General features: G+C 44.4%; 1 protein-coding gene across 2 annotated transcripts in view; it reads left to right on the forward strand.

The window, feature by feature from the left end:
* Positions 1–15008, forward strand: part of SLC13A1 (solute carrier family 13 member 1) — a 101901-nt gene that overhangs the window by 28466 nt on the left and 58427 nt on the right. The window contains exon 2 of one of the 2 annotated variants that reach the window (XM_006122583.3): positions 11714–11769. The exons of the other annotated variant lie outside the window; for it this stretch is intronic. The gene's annotated coding sequence lies outside the window, so the exon portion shown is untranslated. The remainder of the gene's footprint in view (positions 1–11713; positions 11770–15008) is intronic. 2 annotated transcript variants of the gene reach the window in all.

Genomic DNA, 15008 nt, shown 5'->3' on the forward strand with positions numbered 1-15008 from the left:
TATCAGATATGACGGACTATCAGAAGGGGGGGCTATGAGGGGTCTGGAGTGGGGTGGGAGGGGATGCCACCCCAGACCTCTCGTAGCCCCCCCTTACGATAGTCAGGCTCTGCCCCAGGAGTCCCTGATTCAGCCTCTGCTGGTCAGTTTCAGCAGCAGCTGAATCAGGGATGCCTGCAATAGAGCAGCTGGGGTGCTGCCGGGTTGGTCCCGCAGCACCGAGGGGCGGCGCTACGGCACCAACCCAGCAGCACTCCAGCTGCTCTTGGGGACGCCTGGGACAGAGCAGCTGTGGCACTGCCCGGTTGGTCCCGTAGCGCTGCCCCTCGGGACGGCGCTGCGGGGCCAATCCGGCAGCACCCCAGCTGCTCTGCCCCAGGGGTCCCCAATTCAGCCACTGCTGAAACAGATCAGCGGCTGATTCCAGGAAGCCTGGGGCAGAGCTGCTCTGCCTGGGGCTTCCTGGAATCAGCCGCTGATCTGTTTCAGCAGCGGCTGACTTGGGGACCCCTGGGGCAGAGCAGCTGGGGTGCTGCCGGGTTGGTCCCGCAGCGCCGAGGGGCGGCGCTACAAGACCAACCCAGCAGCACCCCAGCTGCTCTGCCCCAGGCATCCGGATTCAGCCTGCTGGTGAAACTGACGCTGCTGGTCAGTTTCAGCAGCGGCTGAATCCTGACGCCTGGGGCAAAGCAGCTGGGGTCCTGCCGGGTTGGTCCCGCATTGCTGTCCTTCGGCGCTGCGGGACCAAACCGGCAGCACTCCAGCTGCTCTGCTCCTGGCTTCCCCGATTCAGCTGCTGGTCAGTTTCAGCAGCAGCTGAATGGGGGGAAGCCTGTCCGGCTGCCCTAGCACTTCCGGGTTCCTGATGGTGCCGGACCATCAGGAGTCCCGGAGCATTGGATGCCGGACTAATGGAGTTTTACTGTACAAGGATTTTGTGCAAAAACAGCCATTTTTGTGCAAAAAACAGCGGAGCGTCCAGACCTCAAGCATGTTTTTGCACAAAAAAAATACAGTAAATCGACAGGACAGAGGGGTTTTGCCAGTAGAGTTATTTCTCTCCCCACAAGGAATAACTCCTTTCTGTGCTACAGCTCTTGCGCAAAAAGGCATGTGTGGATGCTCTGCAGGGGTTTCTTGTGCAAAAACAGCCTATCTGAAAAATCACAGGCTCTCTCATGGCCATTCTGTTAATGGCAATCAGAGCTTTCTTGCACAAGACCATCCATGCAATGTGGATGCTCTTTTGTGTAAAAGCACATTGCTTTTGTGATGCGCTTTTGAGGTGTGGATGTGCTTTTGCACAAGAAGTTTTTGCAGAATATTTCTTCCACAAAAAGCTTCTTGCGCAAAAGCCCTGCAGTGTAGACAAAGCCTCAGGGCATGACTACACTGGAGAGGAAAATAACTCCCCTTATTTCAAAATAACAAGGTGAGCTCCACACAGCAAGCCCATTATTTCAAAATAATTTCAAAATAACGGGCTTGTTATTTCAAAATAATAACCCCTGCTTTTGATGAGAACTAATGCCCATTTTGAAATTATTTCAAAATAGAGTTAGTGTAGATGCTCATCTGCTGTTATTTCAAAATTAATTGGCTTCCACAGGCCTCTCACAGCTGCTCTGGTGGCCACTCTGGCCACACTCCTGACAGTCTTTAAACCTGCAGGCAGACGGGAAAGGGCTTGTGACACCACACTAGCCCTGTCAACCCCATGCCACACAACACCCTTCACTGCAGCCATGGCAGACACCAGTGCTTCCTCTGAACCTCTCACAGCTGCAAGCTTGCCAGCAGCCACCTCAGAAACCATGTGTGGGATATGGAAGGAAGCCAAGCTGCTCCATCCCCCCATGTGCCTTCCCCGATCATCTGACATAAACATGTGTCAACCTGCCCCAGTAATCCATGAGGGCCTGCAGCACCATTGAAAAGTACCTCTTTTTATTTATATAGTTGGAGGCCTTGTGGTCAGGTGCCAGAATGAGTATGTGGGTGCTGTCAATGTCCCGCCCCCCCCCAGTTGGTGAAGTCTATGGCAACAAAGCCAGTGATGACAGAGTCAATGTTGCCAGGGCCATGAGCCTCTGCAGCAGAATGGTGTCAATGGCCTTGACCACCTATAGCATCATAGAAACATAGAATCACAGGGTTCAAAGAGCCCTCTGGAGATCACCGAGTTGAAGCCCCTTCCCAATGCAGGACCAATCCCAACTAAACTATCCCTGGCAGGGCTTTGTGAAGCCAGGACTGAAAAACCTCTAGAGATGGAGATTCCACTCCCTTCCCTAAGGAACTAATTGCAGTACTTCACCTCTCTCCTAGTAACATGGTAAAAGAGTGAAACCTGCATGAGCGCGGTCCCAACAGTCGATCTCTCCATGCCAAACTGGATCCCAACAGAGTGGTAGCTGTCTGGTGTGATGAGCTTCCATAGTGTGATGGTGACACACTTCTGGTGGGGGAAGGTGGGTCTCAGCTGTGTGTCCTGTTACCAAAGAGTGGGGGAGAGCCACTCACAGAGCTCCAGGAAGGTGGCCTTCTGCATGTGGAAGTTCTGGAGCCACTGCTGGTTGTCCCATCGCTGCATGACGATGTGGTCCCACCAGCTGGAAATGGTGCCAGAAGCAGTGGTGCATAGTGTACAAGGGGGGATGGAAGGGAATGTGGTGTAGGAGGAGTGCCTGGGCTTGGGTGAGGAGGTCCCCCATTCCAGGTCGGTCATTGTCCTCCTGCAGCACCATGTGGGCAGTCTGCATAAACTAAGCCAGGAGGCGCAGCAGGAGGTCAAAGAGGCTGGCACTTCTTTGCAGCAGCCCTGGTCCATGTTAGAAGTACTGTGGCATGCTTGAGGGCAACCAGAGCCTGCAGTGTGAGTTTGCTTTCTCTCGAGGAGGTAGGCAATGGAGGAGTGTGAGATGCGGTTGTAGAGGAGAGTCCCTTTAAGCATGAGTCTCAGCTAGCCTCAGGAAGCAGCTACAGGGAGTGACTTCTGTCCTGGTGCCCTGCCCAGAGTGCTTTTGGGGGTCTTTAAATGTGATTGATTCTCCAATCAGTGTTGATGCACTATTTGGATATAATTCTGCACTATTTTGATGGAGATTTGTAGCATAGATGCACTATTTCAAAAGAGTTATTCTGGGAATTATTTTGAAATAACTTATGTTGAAATATTAGCATAGTGTAAACATAGCCTAGAGTTCATGTTTTTCAAACTACACAATTTAATACTGTTATGCAAAAAGAGTGACTAGCTACCAGTAGAGCGGGTCTTGGATCCAAAGACAATCATGGATGTCATGAGTGAGCTCAAGTACTTTGTTTCAGACTCAGCTGAAGGGTAGGGTGACCATCCATTCCGTTTTAAACAAGACTGTCCTGTATTTAAGTCCTCTTGCAGGTGTCCCACTTTTTTTTAAAGGGGCAAATTGTCCCATATTTTCTGCTCCCCCGCTGGTCAGTCATAAGTCAGTGCAGTCCCAGCCACCTCTGGTTTGTGGCCAGCAGGTGAATGCGGGCAGACAGTCAGGGAGAGCATGTGTTGGCCTCAGGCAGGGTGGTGAGGTAAGAAGATGCGAGGGCAGGTAGGAGGAGAGGCAGCCCTGTGGGGGAGGGAGGAGTGAATCCCCTTAAGCAGGGAATCTCAATGGGGTTCCACAAGCTTTTTGAGCCTGAATCCCTGTGGCCCTCAGTGGGGCTGACGCAGAAGCCACAGGACTGGAGCCTAGATCCTGGTCACGCCACCCCCAACAGGGTTAGTCCTTGATCTCCAGCATTCCCCTCACTAGGCTGAAGCCCTGATCCTTGGCATTCACCCTGAGGGGCTGAGCACCCAAGCCCTGGCCATCCCTGTGGAGCTGAAGAGCTGATCCCTGGAGTTTCCCTTCCCTCCCACTGCTGAAGCCAGGAGCTGTAAGACTGAATGCCGAAGCCCTCATGATCCCCACATATCTGAAAGCAGAGCCAAGCTGCTGAAATCCCAGGCTCCACCCACCTCCTCCACTGAAGCTGGGAGCAGGCAGGTGGAATCCCAGATCCATGGTGACTCCCCATGTAGCGGAAGCTCCCTGAGTCCAGGGGCAGAGCTGAGGGGTGCTGGTGATTTTGCTCCCCCAAACTTCAGTGAGTGGGGGCAGTCAGAGGGACAGACCCACACTACCTCCTCGCCTCACACCTTCCCAGTTTGCAGGCAGGATGCTGGAGCAGGCAGTGTGAGGCAGCTGCTTCTCAGGCTGGTACCATGGTGTAGGCAGTCGTGATATTCTCCCCTTTCCTGCTGCTGCTGCAGGGAGTTTGAAGCTATCCCTCAGCTCCCAACCCCCTTTTCTCCCACAGCGAGTAAGAGTTGCAGGGGGGAGGGACCCAGCTCTATGCCTGGGAACAGGCACTGCAGGGAGATCTCCTGGCACGCAACCTCTAGTTACCCCTCCTGGTACCCTGAGCTACCTCTCCCCACACACAACCCCTACCTACCCCTTCTCTGCACCCTGAGCTACCTGTTGTTGCCCACAGCCCCAACCAACCCTTCCCTACACCTTCAGGTATCCCATGCCCACACACAGCCCCTTGCTACCCCATCCTTGCACCCTGAACTACCCCTGCACCTGCATACAGCCCCTAGCTACTCCTCCCTGCATTCTTATCTAAACCCTGTCTGCACACAGCCCCTAACTATCCCTTCCCTACACCCTGAGCTACCCCCTGCTCACACACAGCCCCTAACTATCCCTTCCCTGCACCCTGAGCTACCCCCTGCTCACACACAGCCCCTAAGTACCCCTTCCTTGCACCCTGAGCTACCCCCTGCTCACACAGAGCCCTTAGCTACTCCTCTTTCTACACCGTGACCTGTTTTCAAATGTTTTAATCTGAGTCTCCCCCAACTTTGAGTTATAATTTTTGGTTGTGCCTCTGCCATCACAACCAAGACAGGCTGGGTGTCCTGTTGGGGTGAATCAGGGTGAAGGTGGCTCTGTCTTCACGGACCTGCAATATGGAGCTGGCTTGAGCTAGCCCCTGCACCCAAAATAGAAGTCATCCTATGCCTATTCCTGGGGCTCCCCCTCCCCTCAGTCCAGAACCCCAGGGCTCCCTCTTTCCCTACTGGGCCCTGGAGTTTTTATAACATGTTGGGGGAGAACCACATAGTTTGGATTGATTACCATTGAACTCACTTGAATTCAAGCAATTTTACCAGGTGTCCTATATTCACCATAGGGAAATATGGTCTCTACCAAAGGGGCAACCAGGCCTCTGAATATGGTCGAAAAAGCTGGAGGCTGTGAGGCTACTGCCTGAGGCACTGGACAGGTCAGAGCTAAGCCATATGGACGGAAGGATTTCTCTGTCTGTAAAATCAAGAGCTAAGATGGTGGCAGGCTGCATGTGTGCTGGAGGCGGAGAAGGATCTGAATGTGACTCTTGCGAGAAAGAAGCAATGAAACAAAGCTTCTTAGGACAAACTTTGCTGGAATGGCAGGGTAGAGGAATTGAGAGCTCAGAGATCGATTCCTGTTTGTTTCTCTTGTGTTCAAGGGACAGGACTTATACATTTCTGTAACAAAACAAGGCCACACAAATAACATACCTGACTCATCATAATGATTTCTCATCCTCACAGAAACAACATAGCCAGGCCTCCAATCTTGGCTAACCACTTGGGTCTAAAGGCCAACCATATGACTAAAAGAAAATTCAGTGATCACGCCTGAGCATCAACAAACAAATCAAAGCAGCAATAACAGCAGATGGTAATTAGGATCTCTCATCTGTGGATATCAAATCTTGCTCAAAGTTTGTTGCAAATGGAATCCCTGTGCTTAGGGGTGGGGGCAGAGACTTACTAAGAGAGATTAAAAAGCCTGATTGCCAGAGGTGCTGAAGTCAATGGGAGCTGCAAATACTCAACACTTTTGAAAGTCAGGCCTTCATTGACTGGCCTAAGGCAACACAAAAAATCAATTGTAGAGCTGGGAATAGATTAAGGCTCCTAGATACATAGTCCACTGGCTTACCCTTCCAGCACTCTGTACCTAGTTCTTTACTTACAAAATGTTTATTAAAGATACTCCCTAACATTCTGGTTCACTCATTATACACTGCAGGGCCTTTTAGCAGATCAATATTGAAGTCTGTTTACTGTGGGAACTGGGTGTGTATATCCTGAGCTGAATCAGGAATGGCAATACCAGATTGTTAACCAGGTAAAGCTAAATATACACGTGCATTTCGTCCATGGAACAACTCCAAAGTTTGTTTGACCCCGGGCCTAAAAGACACAGGCATGCTGGCACATTTGGCCTTCAACAACACAGAACCTAAGCACCTGCCTTTGTCAGCATCTATGGGTAAAATGATGGCTACACAATCAAGTCACTTGTAAGGAAGGGACTCAGTTCTCAAGTTTGTAATATAATTTTGTTATGTTAATAATAACTGGAAGCTTTCATACAACATTAATCAATATATTACATACATTAATTCAGAAGGACCATAAAGATAGGAAACATGGCTGAGATTGTGTACAGTTCTTGCCATGTATGTCTCTGTAAATGTTTTATAGGATTGTGCAAGGAAGTTGAGGGAATATTAATCTATGCAAATAATAGTGAGTGCCAAACCAAGTTAGAGAGTACACAATTACCATCTATATAGGACCAAACCTAATGGCTAATACCAGGCCTTTGTACTTTATTCTCTTTGCTTTATACAGATCTCCTCCAAAAGATGGGGAAATTGTTCTTTTTCTTCATCTTTTCATATTTTGTGGAGAAAGTGAAACACACAAATCAGATCTTGCATACAATAGGAACTACATAATTCAATTAGTTTTACAAAGGACAATACTTGATTGTCTGGTGTGTGAAGTCTGCTTTGTGCAATTTTCCTTAAGCATAAAGCATATTTAACCCCAGACAATCTGAACACCTGAAGACTTCCTTTAGGTAACAGGCTCTTCAATTGTATAGAATCTCTGCAGCAATGTCTTTGCCATCCCTACCCTCTTCTAAATCAGGAGCCATAATGACTACTATGCTTCTACAACCCCAGCTCCTCAGGAGAAATTAATTCCCCAACTGCTATAGTCTAGATTAGCGTTTCTCAACTTTTTTTTTATAAAATACCTCTTTAAAAAAAAAAAAAAAAAAAAAAAGGACGCCCAGTACCTACAGGTTTTTTTTTCTATCATTGCAACACATTTGTTTAAACAACTTAATCTTGGCTGGGTGGGCAATTAAATTTTTGGGTGTAAAAAGTACCAAAATAATCAAACGCTGTAAAACTTAAAACAAAAATTCAGTTTTCTCCAAATTTCAGTTTTGTTGACGTACTCCCCTCCTCTGCCAGCCCCAGACTTCTCTCAAGTATCCCTAAGGTACACCACTGGTTGAAAAGCACTGGTCTAGATTAGTAGGTTTGGGTATGTCTACACTACCCTCCTAGTTCGAACTAGGAGGGTAATGTATGCATACCGCACTTGCTAATGAAGCCCGGGATTTGAATTTCCCGGGCTTCATTAGCATAAGCGGGGAGCCGCCATTTTTAAATCCCCGCTGCTTCGAACCCCGTGTAGCGCGGCTACACGGGGCTCGAACTAGGTAGTTCGGACTAGGGTGCCTATTCCGAACTACCGGTACACCTCGTTTCACGAGGAGTAACGGTAGTTCGGAATAGGACCCTAGTCCGAACTACCTAGTTCGAGCCCCGTGTAGCCGCGCTACACGGGGTTCGAAGCAGCGGGGATTTAAAAATGGCGGCTCCCCGCTTATGCTAATGAAGCCCGGGAAATTCAAATCCCGGGCTTCATTAGCAAGTGCGGTATGCATACATTACCCCGCTAGTTCGAACTAGCGGGGTAGTGTAGACATACCCTTTGTTATTAATTAAAAGCCTGCGGTGCACTCATGGCTTCTATTGACTTCAAAGGAGTGCAGGATGAGTCTCTAAATGAACAAGTGCTGAAGGTGAGAAATGTACAGAAAATGTCTTTATAGAATGACTTCTTAACACCCTAAGAACAGGCTCAAAAGCATTCTTACAGAAGTAACAGCAGCTTTCTGTGATTTTTACAAGCCCTCATATATAATTAAGAAGGACACTGAATCTTCTCTAAAGGCTGCATAGTCTTACAATATTGATTTACTGTTTCCTTTGAAACTGAAAGGCATGATTTGTAAAAGAGAATTCAGGATGGATCCAAATGCAAAATCCTGAACTAGAAACCCTGGCTTTCTAGGCTTATTAAAATATAAACCTGGATCCAAACTCAAATGTTTCAAATAAAATCTCTGTGAGTCCCTAAAAATTGGAGTGCCCTAGCTCTGGAGCTGAAAACAGCACAGCATGCCCATTTTTAAAGGAAGTATTAAAAATCAAGTAGTTCCTCTGTATTTCTATTGTATTGTTAAATGTATTGTGGAACCTACAACACATTGATCATTATTACTAGTCTGTCTTAAAAGAAAAGTAACATTATCCACAGTTGTTAATCAATAATTTTGATGGGAACAAGTTATTTTGTTATGAGTTTGCACTCATGGAAAATATGATGGAAACAAGAAAAATCATGCCTGATTTTGACATGAAAAATTGTTCATTGCTTGTTATTGCACTTCGATGGATTTGCTCCAGAATCTAGTGAGACTTATCATAAGATGATTGGTTGGAAATATTCTAGTCATGCAAATTAACTACAGCCTATGTGTTAATAAGTTTGGTTTAACTCTGTGAAGATGAGGTTATTTTACATTGCCTGATTTTCATCACTTAAGCATTGGTAATTTGGAAAAGTATTTCACAAGGTTTTTTTCCCCCAATTGATCTCTCCTTCAACTCTTTTTTGTAGAAATTAGAAAATATAATCTGTGCAAATGATTTTTAGCAAGTAGAATTTACCCTTCACAATCAAGTTTTTCACTCAATTAGTGTGGCAGGAATACTGACAATAGAAGCCACAATATTCTGTGTGTTAATAATCTGGCAATTTTCAAAAATATCAAGTTAATTCCTTTAATATATAGATTTCAAACTTCCTACTCAGTTCCTTGGAATGTTCCAAAGGAATTTTATTAGCAATGTAACCACTCTTAAAGAATTTTTTAGTTGGTCACCACACACACACATATGTGCACACACATGCACACAAACTGAGATTTTCAAATCTAACTAGAAGATTTCAGCTACACAATTCCCATTACTTTCAATAGGAATTGTATGAAAAGTTCCCCAGCATAAGTCTGAAAAGTACTACCGGTAACTTAAACTTGAACTACCAATGTGTTAGGCCAGGTCTACACAGGGGGAGAAGTTCAAATTAAGATACACTACTCCAGGTAAGTTAATTGTGTAGCTGTGGTTAATGTTCCTTGATTCAAACTTTGGTGCCATCCCCACAGTGGGAAGTTGATGGGAAAAACTCTACAGTTGACTTCCCTTACTCCTCTCAAGGAGTAGGGGTACTGTGCAGATGGGGGTCTTCGATTTACTAGACCTGCTAAATCAAATGCCAGAAGACCAACCTCCAGAGCATCAATAAGTATAGGTAAGTGTAGACGTGGTCTTAGTGTTACTAATTTACCCATCAAGAAAGATATAAAGAAATACATAGTGAGACTCATTTGCTGAAACTTTTTAAATAATTCATTTGATGGAGTGCTGTTACCTGGATTCAATTTTGCTGTTTCACTTTGATCAATTGAGTATTCTTCCCCAAGATTCTTTATCCCTATGGGTTTCCAAGAGAAGAAGCTGATTAACTGATTGTGCTGAATATAAATCATTCTAAGGTATTAGCTCAGAGTTTTCTCCAATTAATATTGTATCTTGACATAACACAAATTGATCTAACAACTCAGACAAAGACAATATGGATATATTTGAATTAATCATGAACCTTAGCTTGTCATTATGATGCCATAATTGATGCTGCCTATAACTATGGCTTATGTGGCCTAAAATTAACTATGATCACTTGAAATAATTGCAATGGTTAAGGGCTCTTACAGTAACAAGAAAATATGACGGAGATGCTGTAAATTCCCCTTTTTGGTGATTCATCTCTTAAAGACATTTATCTTATATAATGATACTGACTCACATTCTTGTTGATGGATGATTGTACAAAACAGCTTTCACTTTAATGAAGAAGATCCCACAAACAAACAGCTTTCTAGAATAAATAGTGCCATTCTATACAATCAGAAGCATTTTCTGATATCCAATAAGATTGTAGCCGTAGATGATTTCAAAGCCCTGGTCTACACTAGGGAGTTATTTTGAAATAAGTCACCATATTTCTAAATATCAAGTGGAGCAGCCACACTACCAAGCCTGTTCTTTCAAAATAATGGGCTGATTATTTCAAAATAATAACTCTTGCTGTCCACGAGGAATAACACTTCTTTAGAAATAGTTATTTTGAAAGAGAGATCATGTGGACTCTCCACTGCTGCTATTTTGAAATAACTGCTCCCCAGAATCATTCAAAGGAATTACTCCCCAGTGCTTCCTGGAGCTCTAAGTCGAGGTAGCGTGTCCACATTAATGGAGCCTGTCTCAGACTAATTTTGAGGCTTCTCTATAGTGTGCATATGCTACTTTGAAAAATTAGTAGCACAGAAAGGTGTTTGATTAGGATGACTCTGGATTCTGATTTTTGTATTTTACATTCTTGTAGTTCAAGTTTTGCTGCAAAATTATGTACCATTTGGAAAAAACAAAATTACAAACAAAAGTTTATTGAAGACTTTTCCTAAGTGAACAACAAACATTATTAGCACTCTGAGCTGATAAAAATGGAGGAAGGCATACAAGTTAATATATACTCCACAAAAGTGTGTATCTCATTATACACAGAACAAACTTGCACCAATTGGTACAAGACTGAACATCTTAGATTGTTTATGCCATAAAAAGTTCAGGCACTGATTCTACAATCACATCTACATATGTAGGCAGACACTTTGGCCTGAAGGCAATCACCTTCACCATAAGAGGCATCTGCACTGCTGTAACGGTCCACTAATGTAGGATAAAAGTCTTAGCTCATAAGGGACTCTTGTATTCACAGAGCACCAGTATATGGTCAATATTAACAAATAATAATGATTAATAAACAGTGAAAATCACATTCTAGGAAAAATGTTATAGGTTGATCTGAACTTGTAAGGGGTTAGAAGTCCATACACTGGTCTGTGCTCGAGTCTAATGACCTAGAGTCTCCTGATGGCAGCCCAGAAATAGTGCCTTGTGTGACATATACTTGGTTGCTTAGACCTTGATGGGGTGCAGGACCATCAAGGAGGGAGTAGGAAGGCTTTCTTGCAGCGCAACCTGGAAAGTTTTCCAGGATTTACCTACAGGAGGAGCCCCTTACCCAAGGCAAATGGCCTTCTATATCTAGAAGAAGGGCAAAAGAGAAACATATTAAAAGATTCTTCAATACAGCCCCTAGAATGAGAGCCGTGGAGAATGCTGCATCCAGGGCAGCCCAGAAAGAGAGTTGTAGGGAAGCCTGCTGAGCAAGGAATGGCTAGAAGAGCCAAGTGGGAATCCCCGAATCTCACATCGATGAGTCACAGCATGGGACGTGTGCCCATGCGCTTTTTAACAACACTCTCAAGCAACTCACAACTTTAGAAAAGGAGATGTACGAAAAACAAACCCAAAATCATAAAGGTCTTAACGCTGCTTTCTTTTCTAATGTAAACAGCCATGGAAAACAATGAGAGCTGTATGAATAAAGTGAGGGGGATTTGATCGCAACGGGTAAGTACATCCATAAGAAGCTGGGTAAGCATCTTGCAATAACAACGCTATTAGATACATTGTCACACAGGAGGAGCAATAGTGTTCAGGATTTAATCTAAAAAATATCAAGGGTTCAAATGATACGTGTTTGTCAACCTATGGTGCCTAGGCATTGCAGTGCACGTCATAAGTAACACTGCTGTAGACATTGCCTGATTATATGTCTAAGAATACTTGATCGCTACTAATTCGTAGGCCGCAAGTGACCAGTCATGAGAAATGTTTATAGTGTTGTATGCAACAGCTATTTTAATAGCAGGGAGGCCATACAGGCTATGTCTATGCTGATGCGCATACTTGAGTACTGGACTATGTACATGATCAGATGTGCTCTCCTTACAGGCACATCTGATCATGTACATGGTCCAGTACTCAAGTATGCGCATCAGCATAGCATAAACATAGCGGCTACGTCTACACTGGCCCCAAATTCCGGAAAAGGGATGCAAAGCAGGTAAGTCAGAATAGGGAAATCCGCGGGGGATTTAAATATCCCCCGTGGATTTAAATACACATGTCCGCCGCTTTTTTTCCGGCTTGGGGAAAAGCCGTAAAAAAGCGTCTAGACTGGCGCGATCCTTTCAGGTAGGAATAAAAGATCCTCCGGAAAAGGGCTTTATTCCAGAGGATCGCACCAGTCTAGACACTTTTTTACGGCTTTTCCCCAAGCCGGAAAAAAAGCGGCGGACATGTGTATTTAAATCTGCGGGGGATATTTAAATCCCCCGCGGATTTCCCTATTCTGACTTACCTGCTTTGCATCCCTTTTCCGGAATTTGGGGCCAGTGTAGACGTAGCCAGCCTGTATGGCCATCCTGCTATTAAAATAGCAAGTGTCCAAATTATGCTGGTGCTGCACATGGATTTAATGTTCAGTATACCTGCATCCACTTTGCCACTGTTGTTATCACTCTGAATTTGTCTTGTGTATCCCAGGTTTCTGTACAGACAGGGAGATGTTCTAGAAACCAATTTCCTATGTGGTATTGATGCTGTCCCTCACAATTAAACATCTTCTGATGGCAGTTCCTGATTCCTTTGCCCCTCGTGGCTAAACTGGATGGAAAATATGAGACCATGATCTGTTTCTTCAACTGCTTCTTATTGTGCGACAAATAGTTATATAGTGGAGTAAGTAACTGGCTATATGCTGGATGGAATTTAGGCTGAATTTCTAACACATTGAAGATGAATGAGACAAACCCATGCAGCTCTCAGGGTACAAATATGGTAAATCTCAGTATTGCCACGGTATGCCAATGGTAGGACTGTAACTTCTGGTGTAGAGAACCAGCATGAGGTGGAGGGATCCTATCATTCTGGAAACTTGGGATGAGCAACAATGGTGTTAGAATGTCCCCATGAGGGAACAGACTTCATCATGTGGTGAAATCTAGCTGGGCTTGCTAAGTAATCACAGTTGGTGGACAGGCGGCCTATAACTTAATAGCTGGAGAATCACATGAATCCCACCCAGAGATATGAAGGCTTAAGACCTGAGCTCTGACAGGGAAGTGCGCTCAGACTAACAAAGGGGGTCAGATATACATTTAGCCTTCAACCATGGTGGTATCACCCAGACATTAGGGGGAGTCCATGTGTGTGTAAATTAAAAAGGGTAGGAACAAATAGTCAGCAGTATTCTAAATGAAGAAAATAATCTAGTGATGTCTCCCAGGGGTCCATACAGTCCTGTTCAACATATTTATAAATGATCTGGGGAAAGGGATCAACAGTGAGGTGCTAAAATTTGCAGCTGATACAAAACTGCTCAAGATAGTTAATACTGTGAAGGTCTTCAAAAGGATCTCACAAAACTAGGTGACTGGGCAACAAAATGTCAGATGAATTTTAATTTTGATAAACACAAAGTAATGCACATTGGAAACCCTAATCCCAGCTATGTGAACAAAATGATAGGGACTAAATTAGCAGTTACCACTCAAGAGAGAGCTCTTGGAGTCAATGTGGATAGTTCTCTGAAAACATCCTTTCAGTGTGCAGCAGCAGTCAAAAAAGCAAACAATGTTATAAATCATTAAAAAAGGGAAAAAGAATATGTTATTGCCCCTATATAAATCCATAGTGTACCCACATCTTGAATGCTGTGTGTAGATGTGCTCACCTCATCTCAAAAAAGATATTTGGGGATTGGAAAAGATTCAGAAAGGGCAACAATAATGGTTAACAGTATGGAACACCTGTTCTAAAGATTAATAAGATTGGGAAAGGAAGTATTTTTTCACACGGTCAACCTGTGGTATTTTCCCTGTCAGACAATGTTGTGAAGATGAGGACTTTTACAGGGTTAAAAAAAGAACTAGATACATTCACAGAGGTTAAGTCCATCAACGGCTATTAGCCACGATGGGCAGAAAAGGTGTCCCTAGCCTCTGTTTGTCAGAAGCTGGGAATGGACAACAGGGAATAGTTCACTTGAGATTACCTGTTCTGTTCATTTCCTCTGGGGCCCCTGGCATTGGTTACTGTCAGAAGATAGGATATTGGCCTAGATGAACCTATGATCTGATCCGATATGGCTTTTCTTATGAGTTGTAACACTGTTTGGAGTAGCTCACAACCGTGAGTGCCTGCTTCAGGACAGACTCTCAGAAAACAAGGGCAGATACCCCCAACTTGTGATATGTTACAGAACTGGATTTCATCAAGTCAGTATCAAATGTGAGTATAAGAATGGCCATATTGCTACCTATTAATTTCATTTGGTGGCCCCTAGTTCTTGTGTTATGGGAACAAATAAATAACTTTTCCTTTTTCACTTTCTCTACACCAGTCATGATTTTATAGACCTCTATCATAGCCCCCCCCCCTTAGTCTCCTCTTTTCTAAGACAAGTCCCGGGATTTTTAATCTCCGTTCCAAACCCCTAATCATTCTTATTGCCCTTTTCTGAACTTTTTCCAATGCCAAAATATCTCTTTTTAAATGAGGCTATCACATCTACACACAGTATTCAAGATGTGTGTCATGGATTTATATAGAGGCACTAAGATATTCTCTATCTTATACTCTAGCCCTTTTTAAATTATTCCCAACTTTCTATTTGTGAACATGAATTCCTCATTCACTATGTTAGTCTCACCATGGAGCCACAGACTCTCTCCAGCTCATTTTGCCACCAAGACAACCTGGACTTTGTGATTAAAAGGTTACTAAAACTAAAAATCACACCATGT

This window comes from Pelodiscus sinensis, chromosome 1 (genome assembly GCF_049634645.1).
Source record: "Pelodiscus sinensis isolate JC-2024 chromosome 1, ASM4963464v1, whole genome shotgun sequence".
Taxonomy (NCBI): Eukaryota; Metazoa; Chordata; order Testudines; family Trionychidae; genus Pelodiscus; species Pelodiscus sinensis.